Raw genomic sequence first — 21,956 nt, 5'->3', positions numbered from 1 at the left:
TCAAAGTTGGGCTCCAACAGAAGTGAAGGCTCAGGTTCTTTCCATGGTTCCCAAACAGATCTGGCCCAACCCAATGAAGATGACTGTTTTGGTATTTTCACCCAACAGCTCTAGTGAACATTATTCTCAAAAATCATCATTTCAAAAAAAGCTTCTGACCTCAGTCATTCAATGCCGCTGTATAGCGACAAAAAAAAAAAAAAAAAAAAAAAAAAAAAAAAAAAGGAGTTAAAAACTACAGTTTAAAATTTTATTCAACAATTCTCCATTTTTAGGCTTTTAGCACCTTTCGGTGTTCATAACAGACAAGCTTTTCAAAAAAGGAATCCAAGGCAAGACAGTGACCATCACCTCAATTCAGCCTTTCAGACTTTGCACATGGCTTCCAGCATCATTCAGAAGATATCACCTCAATTCAGCCTTTCAGGCTCAGCACATGGCCTCCTGCTGCATCCTTATCTCCAAGGAATCCAAAGCTCCCCAAGGCTCCTTCGAGGCCCTATAAATAACAGCTCCTCTAGACATTGGAGGCAGGCTCAATTTCAAGTTTAGATTTTAGTTTCCGTTTCAAAAGTTCTCAGATCAAATTGTAATTTTTAAGTTTAAGTTTTTAGTTTTACTTCATCCAAGGAGCTCGGCTCAGAACAAAAGTGTTGTATTCAAAGATCAAAGTTGTAAGTTCCATATTTTAATCAAAGTTCTTCAAAGTTATTCATGTTCTGTTGTTAACTTGCATATTTCAATATATATATATATATATATATATATATATATATATATAAGTGCATTCAGTACCCCAATATTTAGTATTAAGACGTGTGTATCATGCATGGATTGAAATAGAGACATTTAATAAGATGTGTGTATCAAAAGACCCATTCATTCGTAAATTGCATCATAAAAAAATAATAATAAATAAATAAATAAAAAATAAACTTTCTATAAAAGAAATTGAATCCAATATCTTGATATTCAAATACAATTTTTTTTTTTTCATTAATGAAGATGTTATATTGAACCAAAGAAGAGAACAACATTTTCTAAACTTCTTGTTTGATATTATTATCAAATTATATCACCAAATCATGAAGAGTTGAAAAGGAAGGTCAGGCCCAATGAAGCAACTAACAGAACTAAACCCAATTGACAATAGCCTCCCCACAATTGACACAAATGGATGCCAGTTGTAAAATACTCCATCATAGTTACAAGCACATGCATGCCTAGCTGCAAAAGAAAATAAAAAATAAAATTAAACAAAATCATGGAAGTCCAGCAATAAATTGAACATAACACATTGATAACAGATGATAAAACATTCCTAAATTGAAAACTACAAACTCAATCCTCAACTCTATCCCCCGAACTAAACCAGATCACTTAATCCAAAATGAATGAAAACTCTTATGGTAAACAACATCCTCAATCTTCATCTTTAAAAAATTGAACTGAATAAAATTCATTGAATTAAGATGACTAAATGTAAAAGCATAGTTAGATGTACCAAATCAAAGCAATCAAAAAGAGGGATGTGTTTCCTTTTAAATAAGATCAAATAGAAAAAATGCTAACATATCATACTATCATGTAATGAGTTACCTATACAAAGTCCAAAATTTTATATGAAACAATAAGAACACATTTCTATAAACAACAAGAATGCACAGTACATGACCAAACAATCTAACATACCAATCAATGGGTTAGGATACTCAAATTGAATATTTCTACATTCTCATAACTAAAGTTATAACCATAAAATATTGTGAGTTTGATCCATTCAATGGTTTAGGATATGGGAACCATAAAGTACTGTGAGTTTGATCCATTCAATGGTTTTGGATATGGGGAGGAAGAAATTAGAAAATTCCAAACTAAAAAATAATTGACACATTCCAATCCAGTAAAAAATTTCAAAAAATACCTAGAAAAAAGTTAATCGGAAGTAAAATCTTTTAAATACAAACAAGGCAAGACCAATTTTCAAGTGGTGATGACAAATTTGTATTTTATTAAGTCCTGAAAATGTCAAATGTAGATAATAGGAATCACCAACAGAACATATAAGGTTTATTTGTCAAAAATAAAAGTCTAAACAAGGTATCATATTCAGTACTCCTAATACACATCAATGTGCCAAACAAAGGGAGCCATCATATTCAATCCTAATACACATCAATGTGCCAAACAAAGGGAGAGAAAGAAGCACTTAGAATAAACTCAACCAAAAACAAGTGATGCCCTCTATAATGAATTTAGATATTTAGAATCAATTTTCCAAAGAGAGAAAAGATTCAGTACTAAACAAAATGGGATCTAACCAAATTTGTCATTTAAAAAGTGGTGTAACCAAAAAAAAGTCCTTCTGACAACATAGAACGGAACACTAGTTTAAGTTTCATTCTCCAGAATAGCAAGAGGACCACAACAACTATGTAGAAAGATCAAATAAAAATTGCTCATCAAATTAACAGGGAAAAAAAAAAAAAAAAGAATTTCGAGTCCAAGATTGAACAAATAGAAAATAACAGGGAAATCAAAAGCCAATAAACGATGTAAATTAATTATAAAAAAATAATAAATAAATAAAAAGAACATTATCCAATTCACATTCAACAGAGAACCCAAATTTGAATAATCAGATACCAATATCAAGAGAGATTGGGGAGAGTTCAAATCCTTAATGGGTTTTTAGTGTTGTTTATTATCTAACCCTAATTAAATAAGATTAGAAATTGTAAACAATCAAACCAAATTGAAAGTCTTAAAAACCAAAGTAAATAATCAAACCTCAACCTAACACAACCAAATCCAACAGGTCAAATAATCAACCCTTAACCAAAGCGCAAAACATCGGAAGTGTAAACAACCACAAAATCCAACACAACCAAAGAAAATCATAAACCCTCAACCAAAATCGGAAGTGTGAACAACCACGGAATATCAATGAATCTGTGAGAGAGTTTTACCCGAACAAAGAGAGACAACTGCAGGCAGAAAAGCGTAGATCGAACATCATTAGACGAGTTTCAAGAAACTGAAAGATGGGTTGAAGAGAGACTGTAACCAAGAAATCTGAGAGAAAATGTTTGAAGAGAGACTGTATGGAGGGCTTGCATGGCTGAGGTTATAAACGAGAAGGGTCCGTCATTTTTTTTAAGCGAACAAAGTGTTCTCTGCATTTTCCCTCAACTGAGAATAGGTTTTAGAAAATTTAGAAAACAGCCCAAAGTTGTCCTCCAAAAACCTTAACTCATTTATCTCAGTTTTTGAAAAATAGTTTTTAAAAACAGAACCAAGTAGACCAATTTAGGAGTTTTCAGTTTTTTGCAACTATGAAAACAAAAAAACTGTTTTGGGAGAATCAATCCAAGCAGGGCCTAAATCTCTTTCTAACCGAGTCTCTATAGGCTTTTAAACTCTATAAAAAGGTCCACATATGTTCAGAAAACCTAAGCAACAAAAAGAAAGCAATCTCTAAGCATAAATAGAGCATATTTGAGTGCATTCTAGCAAAGTGTTTGTGGAGAAAAATATGCTTGTGAAGAAGTGAATATCTTGACGAGCAAATCGGTAGACAAAACAGCTAGCTGCCTAGAGACTCGAGTGGAGTAGCATAAGTATGTGGCAATAAGTGTTCGAGTTTGTGAGAGAGAGAGAAAGAGAGAGCAAAATCTGTATTTGTATATTTCTCACACACTTACCCTTAAGCCTATAGTAGCTTATATAAAGAGAAAACAAATAACTTAATTATACAAGGTTACCTAATTACACAGTGATCCTAACAACTATGGGTATTTACATAATGACCCAACATGAATATATATATACATAAACATTCTAACACTCCCCTCAAGCTGGAGAATATATATCAAATAATCCCAGCTTGGAATAAATAGTCCTTAACCGGTTATAACCCAGTGCTTTGGTAATCATATCAGCTAGTTGATCTTCAGACTTCATAAATGGAGTAGAGATACTCCCACCTAATATTTTTTCCTGAATGAAGTGACAATCAACCTTAATATGTTTGGTCCTCTCATGAAACACAGGGTTTGATGCAATGTGAACAGCTGCTTGGTTATCACAAAACAATGGAGTAGGAGCTTCAACTGTCAACCCAAGTTCTTTTAAAAAATTTTGTATCCATGTCAACTCATTAGTGGTATGGGCCATTACCCTGTACTCAGCTTCAGCACTAGATCGAGCTACCATCGTTTGCTTTTTACTTTTCCACGTAACAAGATTTCTGCCTACAAATATACAGTAACCTGTAGTAGATCTCCTATCTGAAGGAGAACCAGCCCAGTCAGCATCTGTAAAACCTTCCACCCTGAGATGACCATTTGATTTGTATAGTAACCTAAAACCTGGAGCTTGCTTGAGATATCGGATAATCCAAAGAACGGCAATCCAATGTGGCATTCTAGGAGCTCCCATAAACTGACTTACAACACTAACTACATATGAAATATCAGGTCGAGTGATAGTGAGATAAATTAATTTCCCAACAAGGCGACGAAATCTGCCCGGGTCATTATATAGATCACCCTCATCAGACACAAGTTTTGTATTTGAATCCATAGGAGCATCAACTGGACAACCACCTAACATACCCATTTCTTCTAGCAAGTCTAACACATATTTTCGTTGAGATAAACTTATACCTTCCTTGGATCTAGCAACTTCAATACCCAAGAGTACCTAAGTTTACCCAAGTCTTTAGTGTGGAATCGATTTTGCAAAAACAACTTCAACTTAGCAATGCCTGCAGAATCATCACCTGTGATCACAATATCATCTACATACACCACAAGAAAAATGAAGCCAACTTTAGTGCGCAAGTGAAATACCAAATGATCGGTCTGGCATCTGTTAAGACTAAATTCTAATACCGCCTCAGAGAATTTTCCAAACCAAGCCCTTGGAGATTGTTACAATCCATACAGGGCCTTTTTTAAGACGACAAACAGTGTGACGATACTCCCCCTGAGCAACAAACCCAGGTGGTTGCTCCATATAAACTTCTTCAACCAGGTCACCATGTAAGAAGGCATTTTTGACATCCAATTGAAACAACGGCTAGTTACAATTGACAGCAATAGAAATAAGAACCCGAATAGAAGAAATCTTAGCAACAGGGAAAAAAGTCTCATCATAATCAACACCATAAGTCTGAGTGTACCCCTTTGCCACTAGATAAGCCTTCAACCGCTCAATAGATCCATCGTGAAGGTATTTAACTGTGTAGACCCACTTACAACCAACTGTTTTGGAGCCCGAAGGTAAGGGAACAAGATCCCATGTTCCATTACGGTGAAGGGCATCCATTTCATCCACCATGGCTTGTTGCCAACCCAAATTAGAAAGAGCATCCTGCACAGTCTTAGGAACAAAAGTAGCAGATACTTTAGATAAAAAAACAAGATAAAGAGGATGAAATATGATGGTAGGAGATAAAGTTAGAAATGGGATATGCAGTAACACATGACCCAATACTTTTACGGAGAGCAATAGGTAAATCATCAGGTAAAGGCGTTGGATCCGAAGACTCTGAAGGAGATGGAGGAAGCGAAGTAGGAGGTCGAGGTCGTCGAGTATAAGCTTGCAATGGGACAGCAGAGCGAGGAGGTGCGGAAGCAGGAAGCGGAGATGCAACCATTGGCAAGGGTGGCTTAGAAGTAATATCGAAAGGAGTAGAATCAGTAAAATATGGCAGAGACTCAGAAAATGTTACATCAGCACTAGTGAAATAGCGTTGAAAATGAGGACTGTAACAACGATAGCCCTTCTGAGTGCGAGAATACCCAAGAAAAACACACTTAGTGGCACGAGGATCGAGTTTATCAAGACCGGGTCCAAGGTTATGGACATAACACACCCAACCAAAGACTCGCGGAGTCAGATTAAATGATACGGAGTCGGGAAATAGAACAGAATGAGGAGATTTACCTTTTACCACTGACGAGGGCATCCGATTAATAAGATGACATGTCGTAAGAACAACATCACTCCAAAATCATTTGGGAACATCCATATGGAATAAAAGGGCACGACAGACTTCCAGGAGATGACGATTTTTACGTTCAGCTACTCCATGTTGTTGCGGAGTATAAGTACAAGAGGATTGATGAATGATGCCTTCGGCATAAAAATAAGTCTCAAAATGATCCGAGAAATATTCCTTGGCATTGTCAGAACGTAAAAATTGAATGGAACGCCCAAATTGAGTTTTGATTTCTTTGTGAAATAGTTAGAAAATAGAAAACAACTCAGAAAATTTTTTCATTAACAACAACCAAGTCATCCGAGAATGATCATCCATAAAAGTCACAAAATAACGAAATTCATTAATAGAAATATGTTTTGTTGGTCCCCATACATCTAAATGAACTAATTGAAAAGGACTAGCAACACGATTATTAGCTCTCGGTCTAAAAGATACACGACAATGCTTACTAAGCTGAAATGTTTCACAAGACATGGACTCAATACGACTAAGACCGGGGACTTGATGCTGTAGAAAGGATAGTGATGGATGGCCGAGACGACAATGCCACTGAAAAGAAGACAGAGATTATTGAAGAGCTGTGGGAGATGGTGCAAGATCGAAGTAATACAAGCCACCTACTCCATGTCCCGTACCAATCCTCTTCTTCGTCTTGAGATCCTGAAAAAGACAATATGTGGGATAAAATGTAATGAAATAGTTAAGAGATTTAGTAATTTTGCTAATGGACAATAAATTGAAAGGGAATTGAGAAACATATAACACAAAGGAAAGGGACATAGAAGAGGTAAGATGAATAGTTCCCAAACCCAAAACTTTAGTTAATGATCCATTAGGAAGAGTGGCATTTTGAGAGGAAGGAACAGACTGAAAATTAGAGAAGAGATGAGAACTACCAGTCATGTGATCGGATGCGCCAGAATCAAGAATCCAGGGACTCTGACTAGAGGACAAAAGACATGTAGGGGCACTACCTGATTGGGCCAAGGACCCCATGGAAGATGAGGTGGAAGGCTGTTGTTGAGACAGAAACTGAGCATACTCATCGCGGGGAATCGTGACCATAGCAGTCTCAACAGCCACATGTGGAGCAGTGGGTGTGGCAGAGAGAGGAGAATCTCTATCATTAGAAGTCACTTGATGTGCATAGGAAGAAGGTGGCGGTTTCCCATGAAGATCCCAATAGTAATTGACAGTGTGATTAGTAAGACTGCAATAAGTGCAAAGCTTGGAGTCTCTGCCTCTACCTCAACCACTGCCCAGGGTAAAATGACCACCACTGCCACGAGAAAACTGAAAGCCACCCTAGTTCACAACTAAGGTAGAACGTTCACTACTAGGAGGAGCAGTGACACCACTTGAAGCACCCCCTGAAGCACCACTAGATAAGGTGGCACTCCGAAGTCTAGATAACATATCAGGTAAAGAGGGAAGTGCAGGGCTACCCAAAATCTGTGCACGAATAGGTTTATACTCTTGTGACAATCCTGTGAGAACCTGAACAACATTAAAATCCTCACGTTACTGTTGCATGCTTTTCACATCAAAGGTAATGGGTTGATACATATTCATTTCTTCACAAAGTCTCATTGCCCGTGAGAGGTACTCTTCTAAACTGTGAGTCCCTTGCTGGAGGTCAAAAAATTGTCTACACACCTCATAGATTCTGATTATATTACCAGCACCGAAATATAACTGTTGGAGTCGGGTCCATATCTCCTTGGCAGTGTCTAGATATAACAAGTTAGAGCTAATATGAGGTTCAATACAATTCAGCATTAAGGAGATGATCTGAGCATACCTTTGTTCCCATGAACTGAAATCAGTATCACTGCTTTCGGGTTTATCCTTAACCAAATGAGAGCCAAAGCCTTTGGCTTTCAGAAAAATGGCCATTGACTTGGCCCATAAAATGTAATTTTTGCCATTAAGCTTGACTAAAGTCATGGGAGGATTGAAGGAGGCAGAAGATAACAGGTCTGAACTAGAAGCCATGGAAAAGGTAAAAAAAAAAAAAAATGAACCTAGGAAAAAATTGCAAAATCGTAACCGAGTCGAGTCTGTAACCGGGTCGGGTTTGTAACCAGGTCGGATCTGGGACATCCTGGTTTTAGTAAACCAGTGTTGGAATAGCTATCCCAGTTTGAGTAATCCAGGGTTGGAATAACATAACCATGTAGCCAAACACGGTTCTTCTTCTTCACACCTTCACGGACGCCGGGAAACAACACAACGGAGGCTTCGGTGACTCAGTTACAAGCAACAGAAGAATCGACCACACTGAATCAAAACCTCTACAACATCCGGCCAAGAAGGAACCACGAATCGATGAACTCACCGCTGCAAATGACAACGGTAGGTGTTGGCGAGCTCGCTGACAACTAAAACGGCAACGACACGAGCAGTAAAACAAGCTTCAGGTCTGACGACAACTAATGAGGCTTTAGATTTGAGGACGACGAATGAGGAGCTCTCAATCAGACCGGTGACCAAACTTCCAGCAGAGAGAACAACACCACAATCGCAATTCTGATCTTATACAAGAACAACACACTTGACGTTTCCCACACCCATGAATTCATATTGCTCTGATACCATGTTCGAGTTTGTGAGAGAGAGAGAGAGAAACAGCGAAATCTATATTTGTATATTTCTCACACACTTAGCCCTTAAGGCTAGAGTGGCTTATATAAAGGGAAAACAAATTACCTAATTATACAAGGTTACCTAATTACATAGTGATCCTAACAACTATGGGTATTTACATAATGACCCAACATGAATATATATATAAATAAACATTCTAACAAGAAACAACTAGGGATTTCTATGGTTTGGGAAACTGGTCAACCTAGTTGTAATACTTAGTGGATTTGATCAGCCTGGACTAGGTCCTACGATTTGTCCCCTTGAGTTTTCCATGTAAAAATTCGCTGTGTTTTTTGTGTGATTGCTTAACTGTACATAATTTATATGCTTTAGAACATGATGAATGAATTGATTTATATGCTTGTTAGTTGGTATAAGTTTTGAATTGTCATTATTATAGTTAAAATTTTAAGAAAATAGTTAAAGTTAATTGAAGCGATTGAGATATGTTCACCCACTCAAAGACTAGATCATGGCCTTATGCTTCTCTATATCAAAACCAAGACAGTATAGTAACAACCGATTATAGTCACGCACAGGTCATTCTGATCACGTTCACCTCTAATAGACCTACATTGAGGGAAGGGGTAGGGGGTGAATAGGTCTAGGAAGGAAACTTTAACAATTTAAATCAATCTTAAATTCCAATTAAAATTAATCTAAAATTCAATAATTATCTAAAAATTGCTTAATAAAAAAATAAAATAAAGATATGACAAGGATGTCAACTAAGAGATAAATCATAAGCAATGTAAAGTGCAATAAAAGTGATGAGATTAAGTAAATGATCACCAGAATTTTAACGTGGAAAAACCCTCCTTTCGATGAGTTACAAAATCATAGGACAGCAAACTAATCCACTATGAAGAAAGAGATGTACAACTTAAATTTTTTTATACCCTCGAACACTTAATTGATCACTAGACATAGCAAGATACCAAACCTTCAGTCCTTTAAAGATCTTTAGGTCATCCTTCTGATCTGTATACAACATTCAGTACACTCAAACACTGCCTCTCCACTGATTGATCTCCAGCACTAGTCATCCAAACTTGAGAATCTGGTTGATTGCTCTATACAGTATTGAGTCTATTGACTTTAACTTTATAACAAAGCACATTAGTATCAATACTTGATAAGTGCCGAATATTACATATTCAAGTGCCCTTTCTTGCATTAGTTAAGTCCATTATTAGAAGATAATGTACAGTTTCAATTCATTTGTGTATTTCTTTCTGATTTCAGGTATTTTGGCTGAGAATGATTAAAGAAGTGGTTTTAACATCATTTGTGTTGAAATATGTGCGCCGTGTCAAGGAGTCGTCTTTTGGATCAAACCTTTTCTGTTGCCGTTATTGTGAAGACATGGCATAGTGTTTCAGAGTGGAAGTGTGTCTTTGCTCCAGCCTGAAGAGGCTTGCAACAAAATAAAGCCTTGATGAAGTGCAGCTGCAAGCTCCCGCGTGCGCCCGCCAAAGCACCGCGGGAGCCCGCCGAATTCCACACCTCACTGCCAGGTTTCGCTGATCCTTGCTGAGCTCTCGCAGAAGCCCGGGCGCCCGCCAAACACACCAGTAGCATCCTCGCAAGGCCAAGCCACCGCGGGCGCCCACCAGCGCCTCGCGAGTGCCCGCGGAACTGCAGAAGGCAGTTCAGCTGCCCCTGATTTCCAGCTTTTTGGTCCCCTTATCTTTCTTTTGTGTGGTCTAGCTTCATGCAGAGGGGGGAGCTCGGGATTGTGAGTATGGGGATTAGGTTTTGGATGGATAAAGGAGGGAAGGTGATCTCATATCATATATCTAACATTTTTGGGGAGATCTAGAGATGAGAAAGAAGTGTTCTTGGAGCAAAGGTGCAGAAATGGAGGGATATTCTTCTTCCTCTTCATTCCTTGTAGCATTAATGGGTAACTAAACCTCCATCTAGGGAGGTGATGAAACCCTTCCTTGTAAGCATGTTTAATTTTTGATTTATTTTGGGGAATGAAATGTATGTATGGCTAAGTTCCATAATCTAGAGCATATTACAATTTGTAATGAATGTTTTTAATTATAAATGATCATGTTGAATCAAATGTTCATGTCTTAGATTATTTATTCTCATGGTTGTATGGCTAGTATTTTCATAGTGACAATGGAAACAAGATTATGAAATGGTTTTAATGGCATGGTTTTTGAGAAATTTGTTAATCCATAGCTTAAGACTTTCTTTTGATGGGTTAATCTTGCATCTTGATTCCATGTGCTTTTACCATTTAATTAAGGGTTTGATAATCTCTATAGCGAGCATGCCTAAGGTTACACCATAGTCTAGGTAGCTCAAGCATGTGAAGCTTTGATATGTTATTCTTACCGTGTGATTAAATGAATTTCTTGAAGATATTGTAGTAATTATGTGTTGCTATGTATCATGGTCATGTATGTACATTAATTCCCCAAATCAATCATATACTTAGCATGTGTAAAAGGTAGGAGTGGATTCACTTCCCTAGACCTCTCTATCTAGATCTTTTCTTTCTAAACTTCTTGCAATTTACTGTTTTATGCATTTCTCAATTCAAAACTTAAGTGACAAACCAATAAATCCTCGTTACCCCTTTATCATTCTAAAAATGATTCTAGACACCTAAGTTGCCATAAACTAGCAGTCCCAGTGGTTCGACTTACCTGACTAATAGCCCTATTTTACAATGATTTGTGCTATTGCAAAAGGGTTGAATTATAATTGATAGTCCAACCTTCGATCAATTTTTGGCACCGTTGCCGGGGACTGCACACGGTTTAGCAACCGAAGTTCTAGGGTTAATTTTGATTTGATTGTCAATATTATGATTTGTGAATATTTCTTGTGTGGTTTTAACCATGTTGGTGTTGAAAGTTGTTTATAAGATTCTAGGGACTTGATGCTCGCCGAGGGAACGCTAGCAAATTTGTAAGTCTAGAGGACTCCAGGTAAGTCTCTTGACCTTCTAGTTTCGAAGTTGTTAATATCGTGCATGTGTTAAATTTAGAGATAGGTAAATTGTGAAGCCCTTGTCGAGGCTATTTATTATCAATTGCAAGCATCGGTCCTTGTCGTGGCCATTTACATTTCTGTCTTGATAATTGAGGAGAAAGGGAACATCGTATGTGAAGTTGATGGTGATGAATTATTGTATTGAATATGGGGTGTGTTGTTGATGTTTGGCCGTAGATCACTTTCCCTACCAACTCTAGAATCTCCAGTTGACATAAATTCACTCGAAAGAACTCATAGAAGAAACCTTAGGGAATCTATTAGCATAAGAGAGCTTGAAACTGAATTTAACACAATGGCTGACAATGTAGGAAATGTCAAAAATGAGGGAGTTAGTAATGATAGGGCCGAAATTCCAAATGTGGTTCCCATGACTCTTAGGGACCACTTCATCCCTACCACTTATGTTTCTCCCTCTTGCATAGTGATGCCAAATATTGAGGCCGCTCAATATGAAATCAAATCTAGCACCATCCAAATGCTTCCATCTTTTCATGGCTTTGAAAATGAGGACCCTTATAAGCACCTTGATGAATTCCTTGAAATATGCTCTACCATTAAGCTGAGGGGCTTTCCTGACAATGCTCTCCATTTACATCTCTTCCCATTCTCATTAAAAGAACGGGCAAAGTATTGGTTGAACTCCCTTGCTGCAAATTCCATCACCACATGGGCTCAACTGCAGCAAGAATTCTTAAAGAAATATTATCCAATGAGTAAAACCAATTCAATGAGGCGTTCCATTCTTAACTTTTCACAAAGCGAGGGGGAACAACTCCATGAGACTTGGGGAGAGATTTCAAGACCTCTTAAGGAAATGTCTGCACCACTTAATTCCAGAATGGCAATTGGTGCAAGCCTTCTATGCTGGGTTAACCGACTCACATAGATTCATGGTTGACTCATCTTGTGGGGGGATGTTCATGTCTAAAAGTGCGGATGAGGCATGGACCTTACTTGAGAATTTGAGTGAAAACTCGTTGCAGTATAATTCTGTAGTGGTCCAACTTCAACCAATACAAAGAACACCAACCCTTGTCAGCCAAAAACAATGAGGGAGGAATCTTCCCAGGTGGATGCCATAGCTCATTAATTCTATCAATTGATGGCACCACATCTCTCCCCCTCTTTGTCTCAAAATTCGGCAAGTCCGGTTTGCGCATCATGTACTAGTCCATTCCATCTCTCGAAAGATTGCCCCACATCGGAGCAATTTTCCAATCCCAATTAAAAGCAAGCAAATGCAATGTTCTCAAGGCCCGAGAATAATCCATATTCCAATACTTACAATCCGGGATGAAGAGATCATCCGAATTTCTCGTGGAGGCAACAAGCCCCACAAAATTCATAATTTCAAAATCAAAGGCAGCAAAATCAGCCCTCTTCTCAATTTTAAAATCGGTCATTTCAGGTCTCTTCAAGTTACCGTCCTCCTTATAATCCAAATGTCTCTACTCATCCTCCTGTGTTTCCAACCGATGAAATCTTGGTTGCAAACAAGCAAATGATGGAATCATTAAATAAGCAAATGATGGATTCCAACAAGCAACTCTTGACATCTTTGCAACCCACTCTCCAAATGGTTCATTCTCATACTCAGTCCATAGCTAAGCTTGAGAATCAAGTGGGTCAAATAGCTAACTCCATCAATCAATTGCTCCAAAAGGTTAAGGGTAAGCTTCCTGCTCAACCATTTAAAAATCCTAGAGGGATGCATGTGATTGATGAAACCCCTCCTCCGAATAGGCCAATTCATGAACAAGTCCAAGCAATCACCACCCTTAGGAGTGGTCGAGTTGTTGACAACAAGGTTGATGGAAACAAGGATGAGAAAAATTCTCCTCCAGAAAATCCAAATCCCAGCTCCTCCAATCCAAAAGTCACTCCTAAAAATCCAAATTCTAGCACTAATGAAAATCCCAAACTTGTCAACCCAAATGTGGAGGCATCTTACGAGCCTAAGGCTCCGTTTCCTCAACGTCTCCAAGAGTCGACACATTTTGGGAACAAGAATTGCAAAATTCAAGACATGTGGGAAGTTTTCCAGCAAGTAAAGATCAACTTACCTCTCTTAGATGCTATAAAACAAATCCCTCCCTATACAAAATTTCTCAAGGATTTGTGTACTCAAAAGCGCACTTCCAAAAATCATTTGCCAAAGAAGGTGAGATTGACTGAAAATGTGAGTGCAATAATTCAACATAGTGCTCCTCCAAAGTATAAGGATCCGGGCACCCCAACTATCTCGTGTGTCATTGGCGACAAGAATATAGAAAGGGCCCTCCTTGACTTAGGAGCTAGTGTCAATTTGATTCCATATTCAGTTTACTTACAGATTGGGTTGGGAGATCTAAAGCCAACCTCCGTGGTCTTGCAGCTTGCCGATAGATCGGTCAAGCACCTATGAGGCATTCTTGAGGATGTTATTATCAAAGTGGACAAATTCCACTTCCCGTTAGACTTTGTGGTTCTTGACACGGAACCGATCCATGACCTAAAGAATCATATTCCCGTGATCCTCGGTAGGCCATTTTAAGCTACGGCTAACACTTCAATTAATTACTGAACCGGGGTGATGGATATCGCCTTTGGAAATATGCAAGTCAAACTCCACATCTTCCATGCAACTCAACATCCTTCCGATGAGGATGATTATTTCCTTATCGATGTGGTAGATGGAGTGGTCGAAGAATCTCTCCCCTTCATTCTAAGCAAAGATCCTTTGGAAACTTGCATGTCTCATTTTAACTTCTCAAACTTTGATATTGACCAATCAATCCAAGAAGTAAACTCCTTGCTTGACATTAATGCTGTCATGGATACTCCTCCTTGGAAAATTCCAAAAGAACCGCTTCCTCAACTTTCTTCTACTCCTCCGGTCCCTTCCTTGAAGTTTCCTCCACAACTTGAGCTAAAGCCACTCCCGGCTCACCTCAAGTATGTATTTCTTGGTGCAAATCAAACTATTCCAGTCATCATTGCTTCTGACCTTTTAAAGGATCAAGAAACTAGCCCTTTAGCGGTGCTGCAAGAGCACAAAGAAGCTATTGGCTAGGCAGTGGTTGATTTGAAAGGAATCGACCCTTCTATTTGTATGCATCGCATCCATATGGAGGAGGACGCTAAACCTTTTAGAAAGGTGCTGTGCCGGTTGAATCCCAACATAAAGGAAGTGGTCATGAAAGAAGTGATCAAATTACTAAACGCAGGAATCATCTACCCCATATCCGATAGCAAGTGGGTGAGTCCCACTCAAGTTGTTCCTAAGAAATCCAGCCTCACTGTCTTTGAAAATTCTGTGGGAGAGCTCGTGCCACAACGCACCACCACCGGGTGGCGTGTGTGCATTGACTACCGGAAACTTAACTCTACCACTAGGAAAGATCATTTTCCACTCCCATTCATTGATCAAATCCTAGAGAGGTTAGCCGGCCAAAGCTTCTATTATTTCCTTGATGGTTATTCCGGCTATAACCAAGTGGCAATTGATCCACAAGATCAAAAGAAGACCACATTCACATGCCCCTTCGGAACCCTTGCTTATAGACGCATGCCTTTTGGGCTATGCAATGCACCGGCCACGTTCCAAAGATGCATGATGTCCATATTTTCTAATATGATTGAAAAATTCTTAGAGGTATTCATGGACGATTTTTCCGTCTTTGGATCCTCCTTTGACTCGTGTCTCCAAAATCTATCTCTTGTATTTCAAAAGTGCAAGGAAACAAATCTCATTCTAAGTTGGGAGAAAAGTCACTTTATAGTCCAAGAAGGCATCATTTTAGGACATGTCATTTCAAAAAGGGGAATTGAGGTTGACAAAGCCAAAGTGGAGTTAATCTCTAATCTCTCTCCTCCAAATTCGGTCCGTCAAATCCATTCCTTCCTTGGACATATCGGTTTCTATCGTCGCTTCATTAAAGATTTTAGCAAAATCTCTCGGCCCTTGTGTAATCTTCTTGCCAAAGACGTTCCATTCAATTTTGATGAAGCTTGTATGGAAGCTTTCATGAAACTTCGCACTCTTCTCTCATCCGCCCCAATCATGAAACCGCCTAATTGGTCTCTTCCATTTGAGATCATGTGTGATGCATCCGATTATGCATTAGGTGCATGTTGGGCCAACGTGTGGAAAAACTACCATATGTCATCTATTATGCTAGCAAGACTCTCTCCAATGCTTAGTTAAATTACACCACCATTGAGAAAGAATTGCTAGCTGTGGTGTATACCTTGGATAAATTCCATTCCTATCTTCTTGGATCCAAGGTCATTGTCTTCTCGGATCATGCCGCTCTTAGGCATTTGCTCGCTAAAAAATAGACCAAACCCCGTCTAATTCGATGGATACTCTTACTTCAAGAATTTAACATTGAAATCCGGGACAAAAAAGGGACCGACAATGTTATCGCATACCATTTCTCTCATTTACTCATTGAAAAATCTTCTGAATTTGCTGCAGTCCGTGATTCCTTTCTGGATGAGCGACTTTTTTAGATTTCCCATTCCAGTCTCCCTTGCTATGCGGATATTGTCAACTATCTAGTGATAGGCAAAATTCCATCCAATTGGTCCAAACAAGAGAAAGACCGGTTCTTCTCCCAAGTTAAACATTTCTTTTGGGAAGATCCGGAGTTGTTCAAATATTGCTCCGATCAAATCATCCGGAGATGCATTTCCGACAATGAAACCACAAGTGTCCTAAATTTCTGCCACACTCTTGCTTGTGGGGGACACTTTAGTGCCAGAAAGACCGCCGACAAAGTCGTTCAAAGCGGATTTTATTGGTCATCCTTGTTTCGGGATGCAAATAATTTCTGTAAATCTTGTGAGCGATGTCAACAGCTCGGATCCATGTCCCGAAGGGACATGATGCCCCTCACTACCATCTTAATCATAGAAATTTTTGATGTGTGGGGGATCGATTTCATGGGACCATTTCTATCTTCTTATGGCTATGAGTACATCCTTGTAGCGTTGGATTATGTTTCCAAAAAGTCTTTGGTCATTAAGACTAAGACTTTTTGGAACTTAAAGTAGTGAGCAACTTCATTCAGTCCAACATTTTTAGTCATTTTGGTACGCCCCAAGCAATCATTGGTGATGGTGGATCTCATTTCCGAAATCGTTACCTTAAATCTGTCCTCTACAAGTACTCCATCCTTCACAAGGATGCCACACCTTACCATCCTCAAACGAGTGGTCAAGTGGAAGTATCTAATTGGGAGATTAAGCATATCTTGAAAAAAACGGTTCGACAGGACCGCAAAGATTGGTCATTAAGACTAAACGATGCGCTTTAGGCTTACCGGACAGCTTATAAGACACCCATTGGCATGTCGCCATATCGACTTGTCTTTGGCAAGGCGTGTCATCTCCCCGTTGAACTAGAGTACCGTGCTTATTGGGCCATAAAAAAGCTCAACTTTGATCTCAAACAAGCCGGCTCTACTCGTAAATTACAACTCAATGAACTTAAGGAAATTCGAAATGATGCATATGAAAGCGCCAAAATCTATAAGGCAAGGACCAAAGCTTTTCATGACAAGCACATTGTCAAAAAGACTTTTGCCCCTGGACAAAAAGTTTGGCTTTTCAATTCTAGATTGAGACTTTTTCCCGAAAAACTTCGTTCACGATGGGATGATCCATATGTCATCACATCCGTCTTTCCTCATGGTGCAGTCGAACTCCTAGATCCTACCAATGGATCTCTCTTCAAGGTTAACGGCCAACGGCTTAAGCCTTACGTCGACAGCATAGTCCCTTTCGAAAAGTTGAGAAAGTCCTATTGACAGACCCAATTTACGAGGATTGATGCGCCATGCAATGCCTGGTTCGTCTAGCTATCGACATTAAATTTAGCATTCGTAGAAGCAATTCTTCTGATTTCTGAGCTTCTGCTTTCTACATGTCCAATACCAAGCATTTCCTGGGAATTTGTTAAATTTGACCAATCGTATGCCTGCTTCTGGAATTGGTTCATCTGGCCTTCCGGTGGTTCCAATTGGTTATCTTTATCATTTCCAAATCCTTGTTCAGTCTCTGGACACTTCCTAAGTCATTGGGCATGTCTCCCATCCTATCCAAAATTCTTTTACTGTTCGAATCTCATAGCCATCCTTTGTGAATTAATTCGTTCCATCTCATTCTCCAAGGTTAATGAATCTTCATTGCACCTCATTTCATGTTTGAAGTCCAATTGATTCAATCAGGGGCTTGTATGTTGCACAAGGCAACATCTCTAGAGCTCCCGCGGGTGCCCGCCGCGCATCCGCGGGTGCCCGCGAAACCTGCCAGTGTACTCAGCCATCTGGCGGCACCCGCCGCGCGTCCGCGGGCGCCCATGGATTCCCTTCGCTAGATTTTAAATGGGCTTTCAAGCCCATTTATGCTCTTTTAACTCATATTCTCCCTCTCTACTCTCACCCCCATCCTTCTCAAAAAACCATCTCACTCTCTCTCCCAATTCCTCCTTAATCCTCTCATTCATTCATCTCACCCATCATCATCTTCCAATCTCCATCCTCATCATCCATCATTCAAGCTTGAGGGGATTGAGTCTTACACTTTGGGTAAGTGTTTCTACCTTTCTTTTTCTTTAAATTTTTGCACTAAGGAGGATGGGATTCTTGTTCTGAGGGATTGGTGATTGTTGGGTTGTGATTGAATGTCCATTATAGGTTAGAATTTTGGGGTTTTTGCATTTCTAACCTTATTTGTGCTCTCTTCCCAATTCTGTTGCACACCAGGTGTTCGATAGAAGTCCTGAACCAATTTTCTTCCTTCCAATGGCTCTTAGGGTTGTTTTCAAGCGTGCTCGTTCATCTGAGGGCCCTTCTAACGTGCCTCCGACCCCAAATTGGGCTGACTGGCCAATTGAACCGAAGCAAGATTCGACATTGCAAATAATTTCGAGAGCAATTCGGAAACTGCATGGTCCGTCCGCGAATTGAAGGCCCGTGGCCTCGACTCTCTTTTCAAACCACGCGCTCATTCTTACTACCCATGTGTGGTCCATCTGTTCTACGCCAACATGTTCCACTCATGTGCGGAACCGGACAAACTCAAAACCACCATTGATGGCTATGATTATGAACTCAACCTGGATGACCTTGCTATGGCTATAGATTGCCCCTTGGCTTCGCTGGTGGATGAGGCGGGCCTCCCCCTTTATGTTGAAGGTCCCGATCAGCTTACCTTGGCGGACATTGTAGGAGAAATTTGTCATGGTATATTCACCGGCAACAGAACCACAAGCACCAATAAATCCTTCTTACCATGCCGGCTGTGGTTCCTTGATTCGGTCCTGGCCAAGAACGTCCTACCCGTGCCAGGCCATTCCGAGCGTAAGGGGGTTTCTCTGAAAACCCTCTACCATGCTGAAAAGGAGAATTGGTTTTATGTCCCACAGCTTGTCTAGGACCAATTGCTAAAAATCTACAATGAATTAATCTTGGTTCGGTCGCGCACCACCACCACCTGGGCATTCCCATTTCCATACCTTATTACAAGGTTGCTCAAAAATGCGGGGTTCCGAGCTCCCCGTGGTGAGAAGAAAGAGAAAGATGTGTTGAACTTCAACCTTGGGGTCTAGAAGTCCAGCACAGTTCAGCTTCAGACGTCCCGTCAGGCCCGCATTGGTGGCGAGTTGGATTGGGGTGCTCCGGCTCCCCCTATGGCTCCTACCCCTCCTGCTCATGATGCCCCCGCTGCTCCAGCTACCCTTTTTGTACTGCCGTCGGATGTCATGACTCACGCCGACTATCTCGCCTTGAATGCTCGTCTCGATGCATTTACCTTGCGCTTTGAGGCCATAGAGGGTGCCATCCAGAAGACTTAGGAGAATCAAGAGATTCTGCAGGCTATGCTCCAGTCATTAATTGACTGTGCACCTGGCGCACCTAGTGCTTCCTCCTCTACTCCGATGGTGGAGTGATTTCATGTTTTTCGTTTTATTTCCCTTTTCAATAGTACTTTTTAGACTTATTTTGGGTCCGTGTTTGGCATTTGCTTTTCAGTTTTTCTTTTGAACTTATAACTGCATCACTTTTGCTACTTTGCATGGATTATAGTTTTTAGTCGAATAAATTGCAGTTATTTTCGTTGAATTTGGATTCATATGATCCTTGCTTTGTATAGATGTCTTTTGACAGGTTTTTGAAACCAAGTTTGGAGGCATGCTCATGGAATTCACGAGGTGGCCTATTTTTGCACCGCCACTCCAATCCTCGCAACTTGGTACTATTGTTCCTTTCCCCCTTTGTTCATTCTCTTTGCTTGTCCCTTGTCTTCTCACATTAAGGACAATGTGACATTCAAGTTTGGGGGTGCATGTGCATGCTATTACATTTTTGGTGCATGTGCTTGTTATTGCAGTTTTGGTGATTTTTGCTTATTTTTTATGCTCGTAAGTTAATAAAATCATATTGTTTAAAGCAATGATAGTGTAATCATGGAACTTTTTAAAGGTTGAAGCATGTGTTTAATACTTTGTGTATAGAAGTCAAGACAATTTTTGAAAATAAAGAAACTTTTGAAATAAGCATGTTGATTCATAATCGGTTTGTATAAAGACTTCAATACTTAGTGAATTTGATCAGCCTGGACTAGGTCCTGCGATTTGCCCCCTCGAGTTTTCCACGTAAAAATTCGCTATGTTTTTTGTGTGATTGCTTAACTGTACATAATTTATATGCTTTAGAACATGATTAATGAATTGATTTACATGCTTGTTAGTTGGTATAAGTTTTGAATTGTCATTATTATAGTTAAAATTTTAAGAAAATAGTTAAAGTTAATTGAAGCGATTGAGATCTGTTCATCCACTCAAAGACTAGATCATGGCCTTGTACTTCTCTATATCAAAACCAAGACAGTATAGTAACAACCGATTATAGTCACGCACAGGTCATTCTGATCACGTTCACCTCTAATAGACCTACATTGAGGGAAGGGGTGGGGGGTGAATAGGTCTAGGAAGGAAACTTTAACAATTTAAATCAATCTTAAATTCCAATTAAAATTAATCTAAAATTCAATAATTATCTGAAAATTGCTTAATAAAAAAAAAAAATAAAGATATGACAAGGATATCAACTAAGAAATAAATCATAAGCAATGTAAAGTGCAATAAAAGTGATGAGATTAAGTAAATGATCACCAAAATTTTAACATGGAAAAACCCTCCTTTCGGTGAGTTACAAAATCATAGGACAATAAACTAATCCACTATGAAGAAAGAGATGTACAACTTAAACTGTTTTGTACCCTCGAACACTCAATTGATCCCTAGACATAGCAAGACAACAAACCTTTAGTTCTTTGAAGATCTTTAGGTCATCCTTCTGATCTGTATACAACATTCAGTACACTCAAACACTGCCTCCCCACTGATTGATCTCCAACACTAGTCATCCAAACTTGAGAATTTGGTTGATTACTCTATACAGTATTGAGTCTATTGACTTTGACTTTGTAACAAAGCACATTAGTATCAATACTTGATAAGCGCCGAATATTACATATTCAAGCGCCCTTTCTTGCATTAGTTAAGTCCATTATTAGAAGATAATGTACAGTTTTAATTCATTTGTGTATTTCTTTCTGATTTCAGGTATTTTGTCTGAGAATGATCAAAGAAGTGGTTTTGACATCATTTGTGTTGAAATACGTGCGCCGTGTCAGGGAGTCATCTTTTGGATCAAACCTCTTCTGTTGTCGCTATTGTGAAAACATGGCTTAGTGTTTCAGAGTAGAAGTGTGTCTTCGCTCCAGCCGGAAGAGGCTTGCAACAAAATAAAGCCTTGATGAAGTGCAGCTGCAAGCTCCCGCAAACGTCCGCCAAAGCACCACGGGCGCCCGCCGAATTCCACACCTCACTGCTAGGTTTCGCGGATCCTTGCTGAGCTCTCGCAGAAGCCCCCGCGACGCCAAACACACCAGTAGCATCCTCGCAAGGCCAAGCCACTGCCGGCGCCCGCCAGCGCCTCGCGGGCGCCCGCGGAACTGCAGAAGGCAGTTCAACTGTCCCTGATTTCCAGCTTTTTGGTCCCCTTATCCTTCTTTTGTGTGGTCTAGCTTCATGCAGAGGGGGGAGCTCGGGATTGTGAGTATGGGGAGTAGGTTTTGGATGGATAAAGGGGGGAAGGTGATCTCATATCATATATCTAACATTTTTGGGGAGATCTAGAGAGGATAGAGAAGTGTTCTTGGAGCAAAGGTATAGAAATGGAGGGATATTCTTCTTCCTCTTCATTCCTTGTACCATTAATGGGTAACT

General features: G+C 39.5%; 1 protein-coding gene across 1 annotated transcript in view; it reads right to left on the bottom strand.

The window, feature by feature from the left end:
- Positions 1–920: 920 nt before the first annotated feature.
- LOC132273562 (uncharacterized) overlaps positions 921–21,956 on the bottom strand; it is a 33,186-nt gene continuing 12,150 nt past the window's right edge. Inside the window, exon 3 of the transcript XR_009470147.1 lies at positions 921–1,227. The gene's annotated coding sequence lies outside the window, so the exon portion shown is untranslated. The remainder of the gene's footprint in view (positions 1,228–21,956) is intronic.

Source organism: Cornus florida, unplaced genomic scaffold, assembly GCF_030987335.1.
Source record: "Cornus florida cultivar Cherokee Brave unplaced genomic scaffold, ASM3098733v1 CherokeeBrave_3.0.0_Hap2_Chr09, whole genome shotgun sequence".
Classification (NCBI taxonomy): domain Eukaryota; kingdom Viridiplantae; phylum Streptophyta; class Magnoliopsida; order Cornales; family Cornaceae; genus Cornus; species Cornus florida.
This window is presented reverse-complemented; position numbering and strand designations above follow the sequence as displayed.